General features: G+C 47.9%; 1 protein-coding gene across 7 annotated transcripts in view; it reads left to right on the plus strand.

The window, feature by feature from the left end:
• Positions 1-17,650: 17,650 nt before the first annotated feature.
• The window catches only part of CNOT1 (CCR4-NOT transcription complex subunit 1), a 95,033-nt gene continuing 92,093 nt past the window's right edge, over positions 17,651-20,590 (plus strand). For 6 of the 7 annotated variants that reach the window (XM_031027585.1, XM_006732804.3, XM_031027587.2 and 3 more), the window contains exon 1: positions 17,652-17,803. The gene's annotated coding sequence lies outside the window, so the exon portion shown is untranslated. Of the gene's footprint in view, positions 17,804-20,590 lie in introns of all 7 variants that reach the window. The other variant, XM_081806504.1, reaches the window with a different exon arrangement.

A 20,590-nucleotide genomic window follows, 5' to 3' on the forward strand; every position in this document is an offset into this window, starting at 1 on the left:
ACCATCACCACAACCACCACCGCCACCACAACCACTACCACCACAACCACCACCACCACCGCCACAACCACCACCACCACCGCTACAACCACCGTCACCACAACCACCACCGCCACCACAACCACCACCACCACAACCACCACCACCATCACCAATCACCACCACCACCACAACCACCACCGCTACAACCACCACCACCACCACCGCTACAACCACCACCACCACCACCACAACCACCACCACCGCCACAACCACCACCACAACCACCACCACCATCACAACCACCACCACAACCACCACCACCACTGCTACAACCACCACCACCACCACTACAACCGCCACCACCACCACCGCTACAACCACCACCACCATCAAAACCACCACCACCACCACAACCACCACCACCACCACCACCACCACCGCTACAACCACCACCACCACCACCACCACTACAACCACCACCACCACAACCAACACAACCACCACCACCACTACAACCACCACCACCACCACTACAACTACCACCACAACCACCACCACCACCGCCACAACCACCACCACCACTGCTACAACCACCACCACCATCAAAACCACCACCACCACCACCACCGCTACAACCACCACCACCACCACCACTACCACCGCTACAACCACCGTCACCACAACCACCACCACCACCACAACCATTACCACCACCGCCACAATCACCACCACAACCACCACCATGGCTCTGCTTCAGCCTCACCTGCAGACTCACCAGATGTCAGTCTCGGGGTCTTTGCACTTTCTGGTCCCCTGCCTGGAACCCTGTGCCACTAGATGCCTGCCTGGCTTCCTCCCTCAGCTCATTCGGGTCTCTGATCAGATCCTCCCCAGAGAGATCTCCCCAAACAAAAATAGCTGCCTACCTCTTTGTCACTCCAGCAACTTATTCTGCTTCATTACTTTTCACAGCACTTCCATTGCCTAGCTTGCTTTGTGTATTTATTATTGTTTATCCCCTGCCCCTCCCTGTTTTAGTGCAAAATCAATGAATGCAGGAACTTGCTTTTTTGCTGCTACCTTCCCACTACCTAGCACACAGGAGGCACTTAATGACTACTTGTTGAATAAATGAACTCCTCCTATGCCCGGCACTGAGTATTTTTCATACTTCATCTCATTTTACCCTCCAAACCTCCACAGTAGGTTTGCAGATAAAGGAACTGAAGCTTAGAGAGGTGCCATCCTAGTCACCTAGGGTACAGAGGCCACTTTTAGGCAACAGGCTTGAGCAGTGGAAAGCTGAGTGAGGCTGAGGGCCCACGGTGACGACAGAGCTGAATGCAAACAAGTTCATCAGGCAACCCACCTCTAAATATCCACAGGCCCTAGCTGACAAATGGGCGACTTACAACCGGACACAGGGACCAAAAAGGGAATTCCGTACATTCCCATAACTCTAGCCCCAACCCCTGCCTCCCAGTAGACAGTTTGTCCTTGGTTGTCCTATCCACTGTTCCCTTGCAGTGCACGCTTTTGTTCTGCTCGGGGGAATTCTCTCACCACCCATGCCACCTGCCTCCACCCGACTGGGTCGCCCCACATTTGGTGGCCCTTACGAGGCCCCTCTACCAACCCTGGGACTCTCCTCAGAATCTCCAGGAATTTCTGGGGACTTGCCCTCTGTGGGCTGACTCTAGTTAAACTCCTTGGGGAACTGACCATCTCTGGCTGAGGCTACTCCTCGGTGAAGTCCAAAGAGGAACCTGCCAGACCACCCTTGCCCAGAAAGGTGAGGGATTTCCAGTCCTGCCCTTTGGAGGGATCCTTCCCTCCCTCTCCCTTCTCTTTTTGGCCCTTGGCTGGTCTAACCCTATTACTCCTCAGACAACAAGAGCTCTGGCCAGGGCGGCTCCCAAGTGTGTCTGAGGGTCTAACAGTAAACGGGTTGGACTGTCCCTGCCTATGAGGCTGAAAGACCCCCTTCCCCCCTCTCCACTCAGTCCCTCCCAGGCCTCCGTTCCCAATGTGCGGCTCAATTGGCAGCAGCAGCTTGTCCAGGGTGAATCGGCACACGTTCTGGACTCAGTTGGAAGCCTTTCCTGATGTTGGCTGCCTCTCAGCTGCTTTGCTTCATTAGGGCCCCACCTTTCTTCCTTTGTTCCCACAGGGCCAGCCGCCATCCTGGTCTGTGGGCTAAATAGGTTCCTAAGTGTGAGTGGTGAGTCCTCCTTTTTCTGACCCAGTTGCTCACCCGGTGTCCAGCTTTCCCTGTTGCAGGGGGACACCCCAGCAGGGCTTCCAATTACCATTTGCCGCCACCTTCTCCTTGCTGGGTTGCCCCACTAGAGTCATTTGCCCTGCAAAAGGTCCTTTCCCAGGTCAATGGGGCGCCCCAACTGAAATTGTGACCACTAGTTGGCGCCCCATTCCCTTTAGTGGGACACCCCTTTGAGAATCGGCAGCTGATCTTTCCCACGATGGGACAAATCCCCTCTATTCCTTTAGACTCGCCCTTAGGCTGTATTCTTAAAAACTGGAACAAATTTGACCCCCCCAAAGGCCTAAGGAAAAATGTCTCATCTTTTTATGTAACGTTTCCTGGCCCCGGTATAAACTCCCAGATCAAGAGGTATGGCCCCTCCGTGGAACGCTTTTTTTTTTTTTTTAAAGAATTTAGGAGTTTTTTTGTTTTTTTTTTAAAGATTTTATTTATTTATTTGACAGAGAAAGACACAGCGAGAGAGGGAACACAAACGGGGACTGGGAGAGGGAGAAGCAGACTCCCTGCCGAGCAGGGAGCCCGATGCGGGACTCGATCCCGGGACTCCAGGATCATGACCTGAGCCGAAGGCAGTCGCTTAACCAACTGAGCCACCCAGGCGCCCCCGTGGAATGCTTTTTTATAACACAAATACAAGAAAATGTCCATAATTTGATTTCAACAAGCTTCCTCCCTTTGGGACCTTGCAACACAAAAGATGGTTTTCCTGGAAAGAAACCTGGTCATGGCTATCCTGGCTTCTTCCCTTTTGCCCCTGGCCTCAATACTTGTGCTCCTTGTTATTGGTCCCCCCTCTTTAATCTCTTTGTTAAATGTGTCTCTTATAGAATCCAACAATTCCACATACGAATGATGATGATTCAGCAAAGATTCCAGCCCATACCATTGGAGGATCCCGTGGACCTGGCCACCAAGGAGTTTCATTCAAATCACCTATCAGCACGTTAATACAATACCATGTTCTGGTCTCTAACTGCACAGAACCCCTGATGGACCAACAGATTTAGGTAAGGACAGCATGCTGCCCTCTTTCCCCCGCCCCCCATCCAGCATGAAACAGCTACTGAAAATGAGACCTCTGCCCAAATGCCTAAGATCTGTCACTGTCGATCTGTCCGGGGGGAAATGTAGAGGCTGCTTTTAGGCAACAGGCTTGAGCAGTGGAAAGCTGAGTGATGCCAAGGGCGCACAGTGACGACAGAGCTGAATGCAAACAGGTTCATCAGGCAACCCACCTCTAAATATCCACAGGCCGTAGCTGATCAATAGACTACTTACAACCGGACACAGGGACCAAAAAAGGAGAATTCTATACGTTCCTATACCTCCTGACTCCTCCCCTTAGCTATAGACCCCACCAGTCTCTCCTTTGCCTCCCAGCAGACAGTCTCTCCTTGGCTGTCTTGCCCAACTGCTCCCTTGCAATGTACTAGACAAAGTTCTGTCTCCTTTGTTCTGCCTTCAGGGGTATAAAATGTGGAAAGAGCTTGTGGGATTCCAAAAAGAACATCTCTGTGGGATTCACTAAGTTTAGGGGAGCCTGAGCATGGGATAACGGGATGGAGGGAAGGAATATCTGAGGCTTTCTACCTTATAACCCCCTCCTCCACTCACTGCCTCCACCTCCTAATGGTTCCAGCCCTGGCAGGGCTTGAATACATCAGTGCCCCACCCTGTACTTGTAAGGTGAACCCGAATTACCTGCGGCGGGGATGCCGTCCCCGCCTGGGGAACTGTGCCAGGGAACCTGAGATCTGGCAGCCACTGGTCAAGGCAGGACTGAGATCTGGCAGCCACTGGTCAAGGCAGGACAGCGAGGCTGGGACCTCACAGGACTGAAGGGTCTTCTTGGGGAGAGGCAGGGCAGAGAGAGCAGATATTAATTGTAGGGCAGGGGGCGCCTGGGTGGCTCAGTCAGTTAAGTGTCCCACTCTGGATTTGGGCTCAGGTCATGTTCTCAGGGTTGTGAGACTGAGCCCCACATAGGGATCCGCGCTGGGCGTGGAGCCAGCTTAAGATTCTCTCCCTCTCCCTGTCTAAAAATCATGGATGAATGAATAAATAAACGGAGGGCAGGATGTTTGTTCACAGTTACAATCCCAGCACCTGCACAGTGTCTGGAACATAGTAAGTACTCAAATATTTGTTGGAAGAAATGGTTAAGGGAGAGGCCCCTGTTGCAATTAGAAGCAGAGGACATAGAGGTGGGGGCCGTAGGGTCCAGGAAGAAGGTGTGGGAGAGAGCTGTAATCCTGGGGGACTGGGGAGGCCCATATCTCTGAGCAACTTCTTGCCGATTGAAAAGGGACCCTGGGAATCCCAGTTCCCAGCTGCTTCTCTCTATACCTCCCAGGTTAACTCTCAGGACCTGAGGCAGCATGTGACATGGCCCCTTTCTGCTGTGAGCTGGGGCAGCATGACCTTTGTGCCCTTTTGTCTATAAAGGGGACACTGACCTGGCTTGCAACTTCCTGGGTGGGGAGAGGTGTGTGGAGGCCTGGAAGTAGCAGGTGGGGACATGGTGCCCGAAGCTGGGTGGGGGTGGAGTGCTGCGGCCCTTCATTCTTCCAGAAGTCAGCAGCCTGGGGAAGAGTGGCTTCGGGGCCCTTCCGAATGGGGGCTCTCCCTGGATACTTCTGCCGTGGAGAAGAACCTTCAGGAAGAGGAGGGCTGGAGAGATCAAAGGCCAAGTATTTCTTCCTTCCTTGCAGAAAACAAAGGAGACCTTGTCCCTCCAGCTATCTAAAGCCAAAGGAGAGATAATGTCTTTACAAAACAAGTTCATTAGCATTTAAATGTGCACCAATCTCTCCTTAAAAAAAAACCCGGCGGGGGGCGGGGGTGCGGCGCCTGGGTGGCTCAGTGGTTAAGCCTCTGCCTTCAGCTCAGGTCTTGATCCCAGGGTCCTGGAATCGAGCCCCACATCGGGCTCCCTGCTCAGCGGGAAGCCTGCTTCGCCCTCTCCCACTCCCCCTGCTGTGTTCCCTCTCTCGCTGTGTCTCTGTCAAATAAATAAATAAAATCTTTTAAAAAAAAAACCAAACTTTCCTTTCCCTTCCAGCTACAGCTCCCATTCCAATCTGGTTTCTGCCCCCTCATTCCACAGAAATGGCTCTTTCCAAGGTCACCACTGGCCCTGTCACACAGCCCAAGGCCTTGTCAGTCCCTTCCTTGCTGGACTGTAAATAAACACTTGAGTCCCTCAATGCTCTTGGCTTCTGTGACCTCTCTTAGCTTCTCTACTAATCCTCATCCTCCTGGGCCAGGCTGTTCTGAGGCTCTAACCGACTTTAAAAAAAAAGGGGGGGGGGATCCTGGGTCTTCCACTCCCCCTGCTTGTGTTCCTGCTCTCACTATCTCTCTCTCTGTCAAATAAATAAATAAAATCTTTAAAAAAAAAAAAGATTTTGGGGTGCCTGGGCAGTCAGTTAAGCATCTGCCTTCAGCTTGGGTGGTGATCCTGGGGTCCTGGGATTGAGCCCTGCATTGGGCTCCCTGCTTAGCAGGGAGTCTGCTTCTCCCTCTGCTGCTCCCCCCCTCACTCTCACTCTCGCTCTCAATCTCTCTTAAATAAATAAATAAATAAAAAGTCGGTTTGAGATTCTCTTTCCCTCCCCCTCTGTCCCTCCTGCTCTTGCTGACTCACTCTCTCTTTCTCTCAAATTTAGAGAGAGAAAAAGAGAGAGAGAGAGAAGCAGACTCCCCACGGAGCAGGGAGCCGGTTGTGGGGCTCAATCCCAGGACCCTGAGATCATGACCTGAGCCAAAGGCAGATACTTAACCAACTGAGCCACCCAGGTGACCCTATTTTTTCTCTTTTATTACTAGGTTAAATCATTGACTTATTTTGTAGTAGTAGACTCCATGCCCAGCATGGAGCCCAACATGAGCCTTAACGTGCCACCCTGAGATCAACACCTGAGCTGAAACCAAGAGTTGGAGGCTTAACCGACTGAGCTACCCAGGCACCCCAAAGATTTTATTTTTTTCAAGTAATCTCTACACACAATGTGGGGCTCGAACTCACAACCCCAAGATCAAGTGTTGCATGCTCTTCCAACTGAGCCAGCCAGGCGCCCCGAGGCATTTCCCTCCTTAACTGTGAGCAAAGCAGCTCTTCTCAGAGCCCTGGTGCCTCTGCCCTTTGAAGGCCCCCCCCAGGACTTCAGTCCCCATCAGAAGTCTGGCTCTCAGCTCCATCTCCAGCAGCTTTAGCCCAGCGCCCTCTGAATCTCTCCACCTGGGCGAATCACAGGTACCTTCAACCCCAAAACTGAACCCACCATCACTGCCCCCAAACTCAGTCCTCTAGTCTCCCTGCTTCAGGGGGGAAGTCACCTGGGGTAGATAATCCTTCGCTTTTTTCCCCCTCATCTTTCATACCCCATCAGTTGCCAAAGCCCCACACTTTTACTTCCCACATGTCTGGTGGCCCCACTTTCCTCTGTCGCTACAGCCACCCCCTCTTCTGGCCTCTGGCAGCAGCTTCCTTGTTAGTCTCCCAGTAGCTTCTCTGGTGGGGCACCCACCCTTTCTCCAGGGCACAGCCAGTGTGACCTTAAAACAGTGCCCCGATTAGTACGTCACCTGTTCTACCCCAGCCTTCAAAGGCTTCTGAGAGTTCTTAGTTTGTTTGTTCTTTATTTATTTTTAGTAATCTCTACACCCAATGTGGGGCTCCAACTCAGGACCCTGAGATCAAGAGTCGCATGCTGAGCCAGCTGGGCGCCCCTCCCCGAGCCCTGAGGATAGAGGGCTGACCCAGGCTGCTCTAGCAGGCCTCCAGCCAGCTACCTCTCTAGCTCCATCTCTCCTGGCCTTTCAGTTCTGCAAAGATGTTCAAAGATGCCAGTATCATCTCTGTAAGGCTCAGACCTTTGCTGGGATGCGTCTTCTCTCTGTCACTCTATCCAGAGAACTACTCCTTCCACATCCTTAGAGAGGCCTTGAATCCCTGGACTGGGTTGTAGACTCCCCAAAGCTCACTGTGCTTCCCCATTTATTTTTTTTAATTTCTTTTTTTATTAAAGATTTTATTTATTTATTTGTCAGAGAGAGAGAGAGAGGGGGGGAACACAAGCAGGAGGGAGTGGGAGAGGGAGAAGTAGGCTCCCCGCTGAGCAGGGAGCCCGATGCTGGGCTCGATCCCAGGACCCTGGGACCATGACTTGAGCCGAAGGCAGATGCTTAACCGACTGAGCCACCCAGGCACCTCTGTGCCTCCCCATTTATTAACCTTTGTCACACTCGCCATTTGTTGTTTGACAGTGGGCTTCTCGGCTCGTCTGTGAGCAACAGCGAGCAGCACCTGAAGGGCCTGCACTATTATGAAGGACATTCTAGGACATAGTGGATGTCTGATCAGTGATCATTTGTGGAAGAAATGAGAGTTCTGCCCCGGTGGTGGAGGGGTGGTAGCTCATAAGTACCCAGTGCTCCAGCTCTAAATGCCCTCAGAGCCGGTAGCTGTGAGAGAAAACCCAAATAGCAGTCAGTTGGTCTGAGGGCAACTTTAAGGAGAAACTCCTTTGCAGAGGTTGTAGAGAAAATAGTTGCTGAGTGACCCACTTCTCTGGTCTCCCAGGTGGTGAGCCCCTACCATCCTTGGTTCTAGAACAAACAGGCTGCTGGCTTCTTTAAAGAATTGGGGAAGATCTCATTCCTCATAACCAAGGTAGGGTCACCCAACTCCTAACCATTGCTTCACCAGAACCTGCTCAGGAGAGATGACTCGGGACTCAATCTGGGCTAGGTCCTCCTGGGGGTAGGGAGGGAAGCTCCTCACCCTTCAGTGAGTGAAAGGTGCCAAATAGGACCCAGCCAGAAAGAAACAGAGTCCTGGCTTGAGAGCCCAGGACTGGTTCTAGACCTAAAGACAGTGGCCGTTTGGGGAACTGAGGAAAATAGATGCAGTCAGAGGCCCCATCGCTTGGAGAATACAATTGGGAAGACCGAAGTGAGAGTCATAAAGTCCCCATTCAAACACCACCTTCCCCAAGAAGCCCCAAACTTCTCCGGTGTTCTCCCCTATTTCTCTCTCCAGGCCTCTGTAGAATAAGAAAAAAAAAAAAAAAAGGTACTACTTTTTCTGCTAAAAAAAAAGTTCGTATAAAATGTTAACTCTAGAAGAGTGGTTTTCAAAGTTTAAAACATATCAGAATCACTAGGAGGGTGGTGGGCTATGGGTCCCACCTCCAGGGTTTTGGAGGTCTGAGCTGGAGCATAAAGGAATGTGCATTTCTAACAAGTTCCCAGATGGTGCTGCTGGTGCTGATTATGGAACTACACTTTGAGAAACACTGCTCGACAGAAACATATACTAACCAGATAATTGGTACTCTTTGGCCCTGCTTCTGCATAGGGCTCAGGTGTCATAGTGCCCCAATATCAACCTGTTCAGGCTCTGGAGACATTCAAGAGCTTCCTGAAGAACACCCCCTACTTGTGATCTTCCTCAGCTATGGGTAAGTTCCCAGCGGCTGGAGTCTTCCTTTACATCCAATCTGCTTCTTTTGGGGTGCATCCCATTCCATGCATTCTCACTCTCCTTCTCCAAAGCTCCATGCTACTCTCGCCAATATGGTGAAATCTGGACAAAAAAGGTCTGTGTGAGGAGAATAGACAGTAGCCTGCTCCTGGATGTCTCCAGAAGTGCTGGGTTCCAGGGAAGGTCCTGCCCTGAATTTGCTATGTGACTTTAATAGAGTCACTAACCTCTTCTAAGTCTCTATTTTCCCATCTGCAGAGGACAAGAAACCTTCTCTGGCTCATATCCTGCGTCCCAGAGCTGATGGGAGGGATCCAATTCATGACATCGCTTTGGAAAGAGTAAACCTTAACATGGGTTGCACTTTGATGGGCTTTCTCACATAAAGGTAACTTTGAAAGCTACTTCCCCACACCTCTACCCATCCCCCCTTTTTTGAACAGATGTTTCTGTTTTTGTCTATTGTCTGCATCAAGAAGGCAGGACTAGATATTGTATATGATCAACAGCCTATTATTTTATGTATGTATGTATATATGTATTTATTTTTGATCAACAGCCTATTAAACAAGAAATGATTTTGGGCACCTGGGTGGCTCAGTTGGTTAAACGTCTGACTTTGGCTCAGATAACTATCTCAAGGTCCTAGGATCAAACCTGCATCAAGCCAGCCCAGGTTGGGCTCCGTGCTCAGCAGGGAGTCTGCTTCCCCTCTCCCTCTGCCCCGCCCCTCCTGTGCACTCTCTGTCTCTCAAAAAAATAAATAAAATCTTTTTTTTAAAAAAGAAATTATTGGGGCGCCTGGGTGGCTCAGTTGGTTAAGCAACTGCCTTCAGCTCAGGTCATGATCTCAGGGTCCTGGGATCGAGCCCCACATCGGGCTCCCTGTTCAGCGGGAAGCCTGCTTCTCTCTTTCCCACTCCCCCTGCTTGTGTTCCCTCTCTCACTCTCTCTCTCTCTGTCAAATAAATAAATAAAATCTTTAAAAAAAAAAAAAGAAATTATTCTCTGGAGTTGATTCTCTTCAAGAGTCATTCATTCATTCATTTATTTGTTCCATATTTATAGAACACCTACTATGAGCCATCCTGAGGCCGATGGCTAAAAGTTAAACAACCCAAAATACAAGTAAACTTACTGCTATAGACTTGAATGTCTGTGTCTCTCCAAAATTTGTATGTTAATCCTAACCCCCAATGCGATGATATTAGGAGGTGAGGCCTTTGGGAAATGATTAGGTCATGAGGGTGGTACACTTGTGAATGAGATTTGTGCCCTTATGAAGGAGATCCCAGAGAGCTCCCTTGCCCCTGCCACCATGTAAGATTACATCAAGAAGTTGGCCATCGAGGGGGGCCTGGCTGGCTTAGTGGGTGGAGCATGTGAGTCTTGATCCCAGGGTTGTGAGTTTGAGGTCCATGGTGGGTGTAGAGATTACTTAAAAATAAAATATATTTTTTTAAAGATTTTGTTTATTTGAGAGATAGAACGAGGTGGGGGGAGAGTACAAGCAGGGGAAGCGGCAGAGGGAGAGGGAGAAGCAGGCTCCCCACTGAGCAGGGAGCCCCATGCAGGGTCCGATCCCAGGACCCCAAGATCATGATTTGAACTGAAGGCAGAAGCTCAACCGACCGAGCCACCCAGGCACCCGTAAAAATAAAATCTTAAAAAAAAAAAAAAAAGAAGAAGAAGGCCATTTTCTACACCGAATCTGCTGGTACCTTGATCTTGGACTTCCCAGCCTTCAGAATTGTGAAAAATACATTTTCTGTTGTTCAGAAGCTACTCGGTTTTAGTATTTGGTTATAACAGCTTGGATGGACTAAGACCCTTCTCAAAATGCTTTCTTCTTTATTTGGACCTGGAGATTGTCATGTACATTCTTTTTTTTTTTTTTTAAGATTTTATTTATTTATTTGACAGAGAGATAGACAGCGAGAGAGGAGGGAACACAAGCAGGGGGAGTGGGAGAGTGAGAAGCAGGCTTCCCGCAGAGCAGGGAGCCCGACGCGGGGCTTGACGCGGGGCTCGATCCCAGGACCCTGAGATCTTGACCTGAGCCAAAGGCAGATGCTTTATGATTGAGCCACCCAGGCGCCCCTATCATGTACATTTTTTCATCTTTCACTACTCTAAAACAAACCAAGCACCACAGGGCCACAAAGACAAATACGGGCATATTCCTATCTTCAGGTGAACGAATGAGGCTACCTACGCTCAGATTTTAGAGCTGGAATGGGCCTCAAAATAGAAAGATCCATGTTTTATTCTAAAGATCTTTGATTATTATTTTCCCTGTGGGTTCTGAATTTGGGAATTTTTACCTATCAAAAATAATGAACTTAGTAAAAGAGTGGGGAAGGATATGCATTTTGAAATACTGAAAGCTGTTCATAGGACCCCAGTAGTATATTTGAGTTCAAGGATCCCTGGTCATGAAAAGCCTTTTTGGGTCAGTAGGGTTGGCTGTTCAGCCCACCTTTTTGGGAAAGGGGACAGGTGATTAGCTTAATGTGTGTATCCTGGAAGAGTTTTATTTTTTTAAAAAAATATTTTATTTATTTATTCATAAGAGACACAGAGAGAGAGAGGCAGAGGGAGAAGCAGGCTCCCCGCTGAGCAGGGAGCCTGATGAGGGACTCGATCCCAGGACCCTGGGATCATGACCTGAGCCGAAGGCAGACGCTTAACATCTGAGCCACCCAGGCTCCCACCCTGGAAGAGTTTTAGCAAAAGTATTTCTCCTGGACCATTTTCCAGCGTTGAGATTTTTTTTTTTTAACGATTTTATTTATTTATTTGACAGAGAGAGCAAGAGAGCACAAACGGGGGAGCGGCAGAGGGAGAGAGGGAGAAGCAGGCTCCTTGCTCAGCAAGGAGACTGATGCAGGGCTCGATCCCAGGACCCTGGGATCATGACGTGAGCTGAAGGCAGACGCTTAACTGACTGAGCCACCCAGGCGCCCTGAGATTTTTTTTTTAAGATTTTATTTATTTATTTGAAAGAGAGAAGGAGAGAGTGCAGGTGGGGAGGAGCAGAGAGAGAGGGACAAGCAGACTCTGCACAGAGCGCAAGCCCAACGCAGGGCTCCATCCCATGGCCCTGAGATCATAACCTGAGCCAAAATCAGGAGTCAGATGCTTAACAGACAGAGCCACCCAGGTGCCCCCAGTGTTGAGATGTTTGACCCATTCGTTCTGTAGGTAACATACAGGCTTCATTTGCTCACTACTTCTTACCTGGTTTGTCTTTTGCTTCTCCAGAGAGTGACTGTAAATGGCTGTAAAAGGCAGGGGTCTTTTTTTCTCAGATTCCTGACTCTACGCTGTATTTGGAAGAGATTAAATGTTTGATGGACTTATACCTTAAAGAGGGAAATATGGAGTGCTGAAGAGGAGTTGGAGGACAATCTTGATTTATTGGCCCCCTCCCACCTGCAGTTCAGGATATGGTATAAGTTGAGGTCTCTAAGTTCCCTAAACTGATAGTAGAGATGAATGTTAGATTAAAAATGTTAAGTCCGGGGAAAGGAGAAAAAAAAGAAAATAATGTTAAGTCTAAGTTGCGGCTGAGAGAGTTTCCATGAGAAATTTATAATAATAAATGAACTATCTGCCAAGGCAGGGGCCCAGATGGGCGAAGGATGAAGAGTTTGGGCTCATGGTCCAGCATCCAGGCAATTACTTCAAACAGCAGGTCTGTAATCAGGGACGACACAGAAAATTAGAGCAGAGTCATAGATTCTGTCCAGCTCAGAATTCTGTCAGGTGTCCTAAGTTGCACTCATCTGCCTAGAGCCCAGGCAGGCTTCTTAGACTTGCCCCAATTTGTTTGCAAACATTCATTTAGATAATTCTAAAGTATTTACGAACCAAAGGAGGTGACGTGTGGCCTTTCCTTTTACTTCCTAGCTTCTTCCTTGTTTTCTCATGAAAAGAGGCAGTGGGATAAGTAACCTTAAATTAAGTCAGAAGCTCCTATACAGTCCTAGGATAAATTTCCTGTTAAGGAGAGGATCTAATAATTTAAACATAAACTCAACTGGAAAACACCAAACACACAGCAGTATTTTCAGAACCTTGTATCACTAATTCATAACACCCTGTCAGATGACACATCACATTTTTTTTTTGGTTTGGAAAATATCTGGCTGCTAATGGGCCATTGAACGTTATGGCTAGGTTACCTGGGCAGGGGTTTTTCCAAACTACAGCTGAGAGTGTGGTGCCTGAGAATGTGAGCCCTGAAGTCTGACTGTTTGGGTTACAACATTTGTTCTGCCATTGACTAGGTATTTGACCTAGGGTGAGTGACTCAACCTCTCTGAGCCTCCGTTTTATGATCTGTAAAATGGGGTAAATAACTCAGTCCCTACCTCACAGGGTCCTGAAGTGTGGATGAGATAGTATAAAATTGTACTGTTAGAATACAGGTTGATTAAAGAAATCTTTGTGCATGTAAGAATTCCAGCACCCCACAGCAAGTCCTTGGCTTCCTAGAAGTCAACAGACCACAATTTGGGAGCCACGTAATGCTTGTCCAATATCCTCAGAGTAGAGAAGAAGGGGAAATAAAGGCCCAGGGAGGGGAAGTGATTTTAGAGCTGGAATGGGCTCTAAAGTTACACAGAAAGTTAGGGGTATGGCCTGGTTTAGGACTTGGGTTTCAGAATTTCTCCCTGAGCTTTTTGCAGTGTGCCTCCCTGGACATCCTCCCCTCAGGATAGAGCCACCAAAATAATACCGAAGCATGTGTGCCTGGGGAGTCGGGAGTTTGTTGCTAGCCAGTTGTGATGGGCTGGAAGGAGATCAGGATTTAGGGTTAGGCTGTCAGGGAGTTGCTTTGGATAGGACAGAGAATCGTAAGGTAGTCAAAACTATTGTGAATTGAGAGGCGCCTGGGTGGCTCAGTCGTTAATTGTCTGCCTTCGGCTCAGGTCATGATCCCAGGGTCCTGGGATCCAGCCCCGCATCTGGCTCCCTGCTCAGCGGGAAGCCTGTTTCTCCCTCTCCCACTCCCCCTGATTGTGTTCCTGCTCTCGCTCTCTCTGTCAAATAAATAAAATCTTAAAAAAAAAAAACAAAAACCTATTGTGAATTAAATTTACTGAATCACCTGATAAATGGGACTGAAAAACAGGAGCATGAAATAATAAGTCTTGCATTTCTCCTTACCCTTCTTCCAAGCACCTCAAAAATAATATAGTTCACACAGATCTTAAAGTCTCAAAGTCCTTTGTCTTCTGGGTAAATGTGCCTCCACCAACTGCAACCCAGTTTAATAAGGGTTTTGTTTCCTAACAGGTAGGTTTCCTCCTCCAGGCTATTTTGGGAAACAATTAAAAGAGTTTGTAAAGTTCTTCCAGAGCTGGGGATGCACAATTAATTGGAGGGTGAAGGACTGGAAGAAGGCTGAGGAAAGAGGCCAGGTGAGTAATCAACAGGTGGCTGAAATATCCTGTTTCTAAATACGTTTGAACACCAGGACACATATTTGCTGAGTTGTATAGGCGATTCAGTGAATCCTTTGTGAAGGTCTCTAGTAAAATAGTTTGTCTGGGCATGATTTCCTACTATGTCTTTCAGTAAAATGAAAAAGGTACACCAGGTGATCTCCATTACCTCTTACAGTTTGTGAACATTCTGTAAGTCTCTTTGCTTTCTAGTAGGGACAGAAGCCACCCAGAATTCTTGACAACACACAGTTGAAGGACTTTGATCTCCAGGCTATTGTGTGAATCCTGCAGGTACCTGGCTAAGTCCCCAGGACAGGTCAAATTCTAGGAGTGGTATTGATGTAGTTTCAAGGGAGGGACTGGCAGTGGGCTTAAGAATGTCCTGGAACAGCCTCAGTATAAAGTAGCAAACCATTTTTCTGGCAAAGACAGATCGAAGTGGGGAAAGGCAACTCAGTTTTATTTCAACTTATTTTAGGAGATCTATGTTTGAGGCCTGAACTAGTTGTAGAATTACCGAGTTGACCTTAGATAGTTGACCTTTATGGGTCTCACTTTGTCTCTTTTTTAAAAATTCAAAAAAAGAAAAATTTTAAATTACACAAATAAAACATGAATACATCCTCTTTGTAAATGGTTCAAACAGTGTGGTAATATATAGAATAAAAAGCAAAAGTTCCCTTTGCCCTTCCCCATTCCACTTCCCTCCCCAGGGATAACCAGATAACCACTGGTGTCAGTTTGGTAGGGAGGTGTATCTTTCCAAGCCTTTTTTTTTTTAAGATATTATTTTATTTTATTTTAATTTTTTTAAAGATTTTACTTATTTATTTTTTAGAGAGCGAGCGAGAGAGAAACAGCATGAGAGGGGAGAGGGTCAGAGGGAGAAGGAGGCTCCCCGCTGAGCCAGGAACCCGATGTGGGACTCGATCCCAGGACCCTGGGATCATGACCTGAGCCGAAGGCAGACTCTTAACCATCTGAGCCACCCAGGCGCCCAAGATTTTATTTTTAAGTAATCTCTACATCCAATGTGGGGCTCGAACTCACAACCCCAAGATCAACAGTCGCATGCTCTACTGACAGAGCCAGCCAGGTGCTCCTAAATTTTTTTATGCATTCAGTTATATGTAAATAGGGACAAAGTTTTTTTGTTTTTTTTTTTAAAGATTTTAATTTATTTTTTGACACAGAGAGAGAGAGAAAGCGAGAGAGGGAACACAAGCAAGGGGGAGTGGGAGAGGGAGAAGCAGGCCTCCCGCTGAGGTGGGGCTCGATCCCAGGTCGCTGGGATCATGACCGGAGTGGGAGGCAGACGCTTAACAACTGAGCCACCCAGGCGCCCCGGGACAAAGTTATTTTTTCCTACACAAATGGTAACGTACTGATTATGCTATTTTTTTTTTTTTGTACACCTTTTTTTCACTTAACAATAAATCTTGGAATCATCCCATATCAGTACATATAGATTTGCCTCATTCTTTTTAAAAACTTCATAGTATTCCATTGTATGAATGTAGCAAAATTTATTTTAACCTGTTCCGTATTGTTTCCAATTTTGGGAGGCCCCATAAACAATGTGTCAGTGAATTTTTATACATTCGTATCTGTAAAAATTTGCAATATTTACCTGTGAAATAAATCCTAGACATGGAATTACTGGGTCAGTGGGTCTATGCACTTTTAGTTTTGATAAACTTGCCCAAATGCTGCTATCCACAGAGGTTTTAGCAATTTTATACAGCAACAAGGTATACAAAGGTGTATTCCTTATCCTTGGTCCGTTTAAGGGGCCTTTCACCACTAACATTATAATGCAAGTCTATTTCTCTGTTTCCTGATTTTTCAACATTCGTTTGTGTGTCTACCACATGCCAGGCACTGGGTTAGCTGCTGAGAATACAGCTATAAACAAGACCAAAGCAATCCTTGCCCTTGCTGTATGTGGGGTCCCTGGGTTTCATACAGTTGCTTGAAAACAGAAGACTGAGTAAATGTCTGCTGAAAGAGCTGGCCTCCAACCAGGAAAGGCAGATGTCAAAAAGTATTTTTAGGACATTATGCTAAGTGAAATAAGCCTGTTACAAAAAGACAAATACTGCATGATTCCACCTATATAAGGTATCTAAAGTAGTCAAACTCTTAGAAAGTAGCATGGCCGTTGTCAGGGACTGGAGGGAGGAAGCTGGGAGTTGTTCAATGAGTATAGAGTTTCTGTTTTACAAAATGAAAAAGTTCTAGAGATCAGTTGTACAATATGCATATAGTTAACCTTACTGTACAGTACATTTAAATATAGTTAGGATAAATTTTATGTTGTTTGATCACAATTAAAAAAAAAGTGTTTTTAGGTAGTGAGACAGTTGGCTGGAGACAAGCTACTGAGTCTAGCCTAGGATGGGGTGATGAAGAGAGTAGGTTTTTTTCAAAAGGTAGAAAAAAACCAAGCAGTCCACACTTCCTTCCTGGTCCTCCCACCTTTGTCTGGGAACAAGGTGACCATAAAATCTTACATTCTGCTATAGATAAATCGTAGCAAAGGTATGTTTCTATGTTTTTCTTCTGAGAGCCTTTCCGATACCTCTCTGATAGGTATCGATTCTGATACCGCATACAGGGCGTAAGCCCAAAAAGAGAACCTTAGCTTCCTATCTTTCTGTAAGGGGTCCCTTCTTCAATAGGCAAAACTAGATAAGGAGAAAGTTCTGATAAAGTGAGGCAAACTAGGACAAGTAGGAGACTACATTCCCCAGCATGCACTGCTCTCTTAGGACGTAGTCAATGACGGAAGAAGACGCGATACTTTAGCGCCAGGAATGGGGCGCGGGGATGAGGGACGACTACACATCCCAGAACGCAAAGCGCCCCTACTCTAGTTACAGTCCGGCTTGCTTTTTGGTAACTGGCGTTCTCAGCCAAAGGGGCGCGAGGGGAGGGGAATGCAGCCCCGCCGTGTACCGGACTTAACATTTCCAAAGAGGAAGAAGAGTCGGGGAAAGTACCTTACTCTCACCTAAAGTAGTTCCCGCGCAGGGTGGCGAGGGTTTATGGGCCCCCTCCCTTATTTGTTGTTTCTCAGAGGCAATGCCAGGCCCCTATTGGTCGAAGACCTCGAGGGCAGGTGGGAAGTCTGTGAAGCCTCAAATCGAAGTTATCTGCGTCTCCCCATTGGTCTTCCTCTCGAGCGCAGGCGCGAGGGCTCCGGCTCCAGTCCCCAGGGACGGGCGAGCGGCAATTGGCCAAAGCCCGCGAAGTAGGAGTCCGGATTGGTAGTTGCTAAGCAGGAGCCTGGTTTCTTCCTTGACTTCTGCGAGTGGTAGTGTGTGATTGGTTTAAATCCGCGGGCACCTGCCGGTGATTGGGCGGGAGCCACGGGCTGGGTACGGTCATTGGCTGGTGCTGGGGCCATCCCTCCTCGGGCGGGCAGCGAATGATGAAATGGGAACGGGGAGGGGAAAGGCCGCGACGTGAGCGCGCGACCTCCGGCGCCATTTTGTAGAGAAACAAGCGGAGTTAACCGAAGAGGGGGTCGAGGAGAGCCGGAGTCGGGGACTCAGGAGTTTCCTGTGTCCAGCGCTGCCGGAACCGCCGGAGGTGAGGTGGGCCGGGGTCGGTGGCTGGGGCCGGCTGGCGGTGTCAGCTACGGAACGCGAGTGCCGGTGGACGAAGGAACGGGGGTGGTCCAGGGGCCATTGGGAGCGTTTCCCGGAGCTCCGCGGAGTGAGGGGCAGTCGGGACAGGGAAGTGGCGAGGCGGGAGAGGGCGGACTCTTCCCACGGCTCGCGGAGTCTTTGGACTCTTCAGAGTAGAGGTCGGGGCGAAGGCTTCACGGAGCGGAGGGCAGAGCGCGGGGTGAGACCAGGGGTGGTCTCCGGCCCGGGCCTGGCGGCTCTGAGGGCGGCGGTGGCGGCAATTCGGGCGACTGGGCCTCGCTTCGCGCGGGCTGCACCCTCCTCAGACCCCACGAGCTGCTCAACTGCCCCTTTCTCTCCGGGCTTCCGGATGGGTGCAGTGGGCTTCGGCCCCCGAGGCCTAGTTCCAGAGGCGAGGGTCCGTGTTTGGAGTAGTTGCAGGCTCCTGGTTCTTTCTGGTCGACCTGGAGCTGGCAGTCCCCCTCCCTCTGCCCCCGGCACATTGTCAAACCCCCGGTGTTTCGGGTGTCCGCCGGTGGGAGGGGCGAGCGGGAGCCAGCACTTCCTCATTACTTCTTGCCACAGGTTTTGTTCCACTCGCGCGCTGGGGCGCTCAGACTTTCTCCGAAGTCGGCCCTCACCCAGTTGTGCCGGTGTCTGAGCTGCAGTGGCGGTTCTGCTCTCCCGTGGGAAGTGTCCCCCCTAGTGAGCCGAACGTTTGTAGGCCTCGATGTGGGGAGAGATTCCCTTCCTACAGGTCGGGTAGGGGGGTTGCTTAAGGCCAAACCAAGTACTCTTACTCGATACCAGTTCCTTTGCAGACTTCACCCAACTAGCCTCATACAGATAATTACCCACGCTAGGAGTACGATTTGTAGTTTAAAAAAAAAAAAAAGAAAATGTCTGATATCTGTGGGTTTGGAAATGCTGTGTTTAAAATAAACTTTGAGAAGTAAACTTTTCTCCTGATAACCACCCAATCAAATGTCACATTTCTTAGGACTCTAATAAAAAGTCTGTTTTCTTTCTGTAAGCTGAGTAATGATACTTAATTTCTCTCGTTATTTCTCTATAATTTTATTGCCTTGGGGGATTATTTTAACAGCCAATAATTTGAGTAAATATAATTGAGTATTTTTTGGGGAAAAATTCTGACTATTGCCCTCATGACAATCCGTTTGATAGGAATAGGGATACATAGACGAAAAAAAAGGAGGACATAAAAAATGAGAAAGCAGGTCAAACAGATTAAGAACAAACGTGTTTTTGTTGAGGTATTTGGGTATAATATGTTAGTAATCTGTGGCTCAGGTTGACATTTTTACCCTTTTAAAGCTGGGCAGCATAGTATTTTAGCTATTAATAAGATATATGGTAACAGTTTAAATAGTCTTGTTTTAGGGCACTGCAGATTGTTACCTTGTCTACAGAGAAAATGAGCTGATGATACATAAAGTTTTAGGCATCTAGTTGTACCTTGACTGAAATGGTAGCATGTTGATAAAACCTGTTGAGAGTTGAGAGGGTTGGTCCCTTTTCCTTTTTTTTTTTTTTTTTTTGGAAGACACAGCGAGAGAGGGAACACAAGCAGGGGGAGTGAGAGAGGGAGAAGCAGGCTTCCCGTGGAGCAGGGATCCCGATGCGGGGCTCGATCCCAGGACCCTGGGATCATGACCCGAGCGGAAGGCAGATGCGTTAACGACTGAGCCACTCAGGCACCCTGGGTTGGTCCCTTTTCAACAGGTGTGGGTCCCAAGTCCTTCATTGGAAACTTAACTCTAGAATCAAGGCACAAAGACTTGACCATTAATAACTGAAAGCATTTCCCTTTCTTGCCTAAGATTGTATGTAATCTTAGAAGTTTTAAGGCAGGGTTTTGTGGCATCCTGGTGGAACTGAACTGAAATGCACTTGGTTTCTAACTCAGATGGGTTAGTTTCTGGCTAATTTTTTTTTTTTTCTCTAGTCTCTAAATTTCTACTGGGCTTGTTTAAATCCCGGTCTCTTCAGCATGGAATCTTGTCAGGCTAAGTACTGTGACATTCTTCTAATTTTGGGTTATGTCATTTAAAAACAAACTACTGTGTGAAGGCAGGAGGGGAAATGCTTGCTGTCTCTTCAAGACTAAGCTCATTATTCTCGCATGTTGCTTTTTCTAAACATGTTTTGGTTAGATTCTGATATGTAGCTATGAAAAGCTTTTTAACCCGCCTAAGTTGATAAACTTGAATTTTTATTTCATTCTATGAGGTAACAAATCTTTGGCATTCAGTGCCATGGAAGGGAATTTGTCCATAATACTAATTGAATGCTCACACGTTCTTTAAGACGCTAATTTTTGGTAAGATGTCTATGCTTCTGGAATGACCAAAAATAATAGCCTGCCATTTTGAAATGCTGTATTTTATGAACTGGGTATCCTTTATTAAAGTACAAAACTAACTTTCAAGTCACTTAAAAATATTAGCTGAGGGACGCCTGGGTGGCTCAGTCGGTTAAGCGGCTGCCTTCGGCCCAGGTCATGATCCCAGGGTCCTGGGATCGAGTCCCACATCGGGCTCCTTGCTCAGCAGGGAACCTGCTTCTCCCTCTCTCTCCCTCTGCTTGTGTTCTCTCTGTCAAATAAATAAAATCTTTAAAAAAAAAAAATTAGCTGAAGCACTTTTTTTTTTAAATATTTTATTTATTTGACAGACACAGTGAGAGAGGGAACACAAGCAGGGGGAGTGGGAGAGGGAGAAGCAGGCTT

Source organism: Leptonychotes weddellii, chromosome 16 (genome assembly GCF_054177405.1).
Source record: "Leptonychotes weddellii isolate Sample4059 chromosome 16, ASM5417740v2, whole genome shotgun sequence".
In the NCBI taxonomy this organism is placed as follows: Eukaryota; Metazoa; Chordata; class Mammalia; order Carnivora; family Phocidae; genus Leptonychotes; species Leptonychotes weddellii.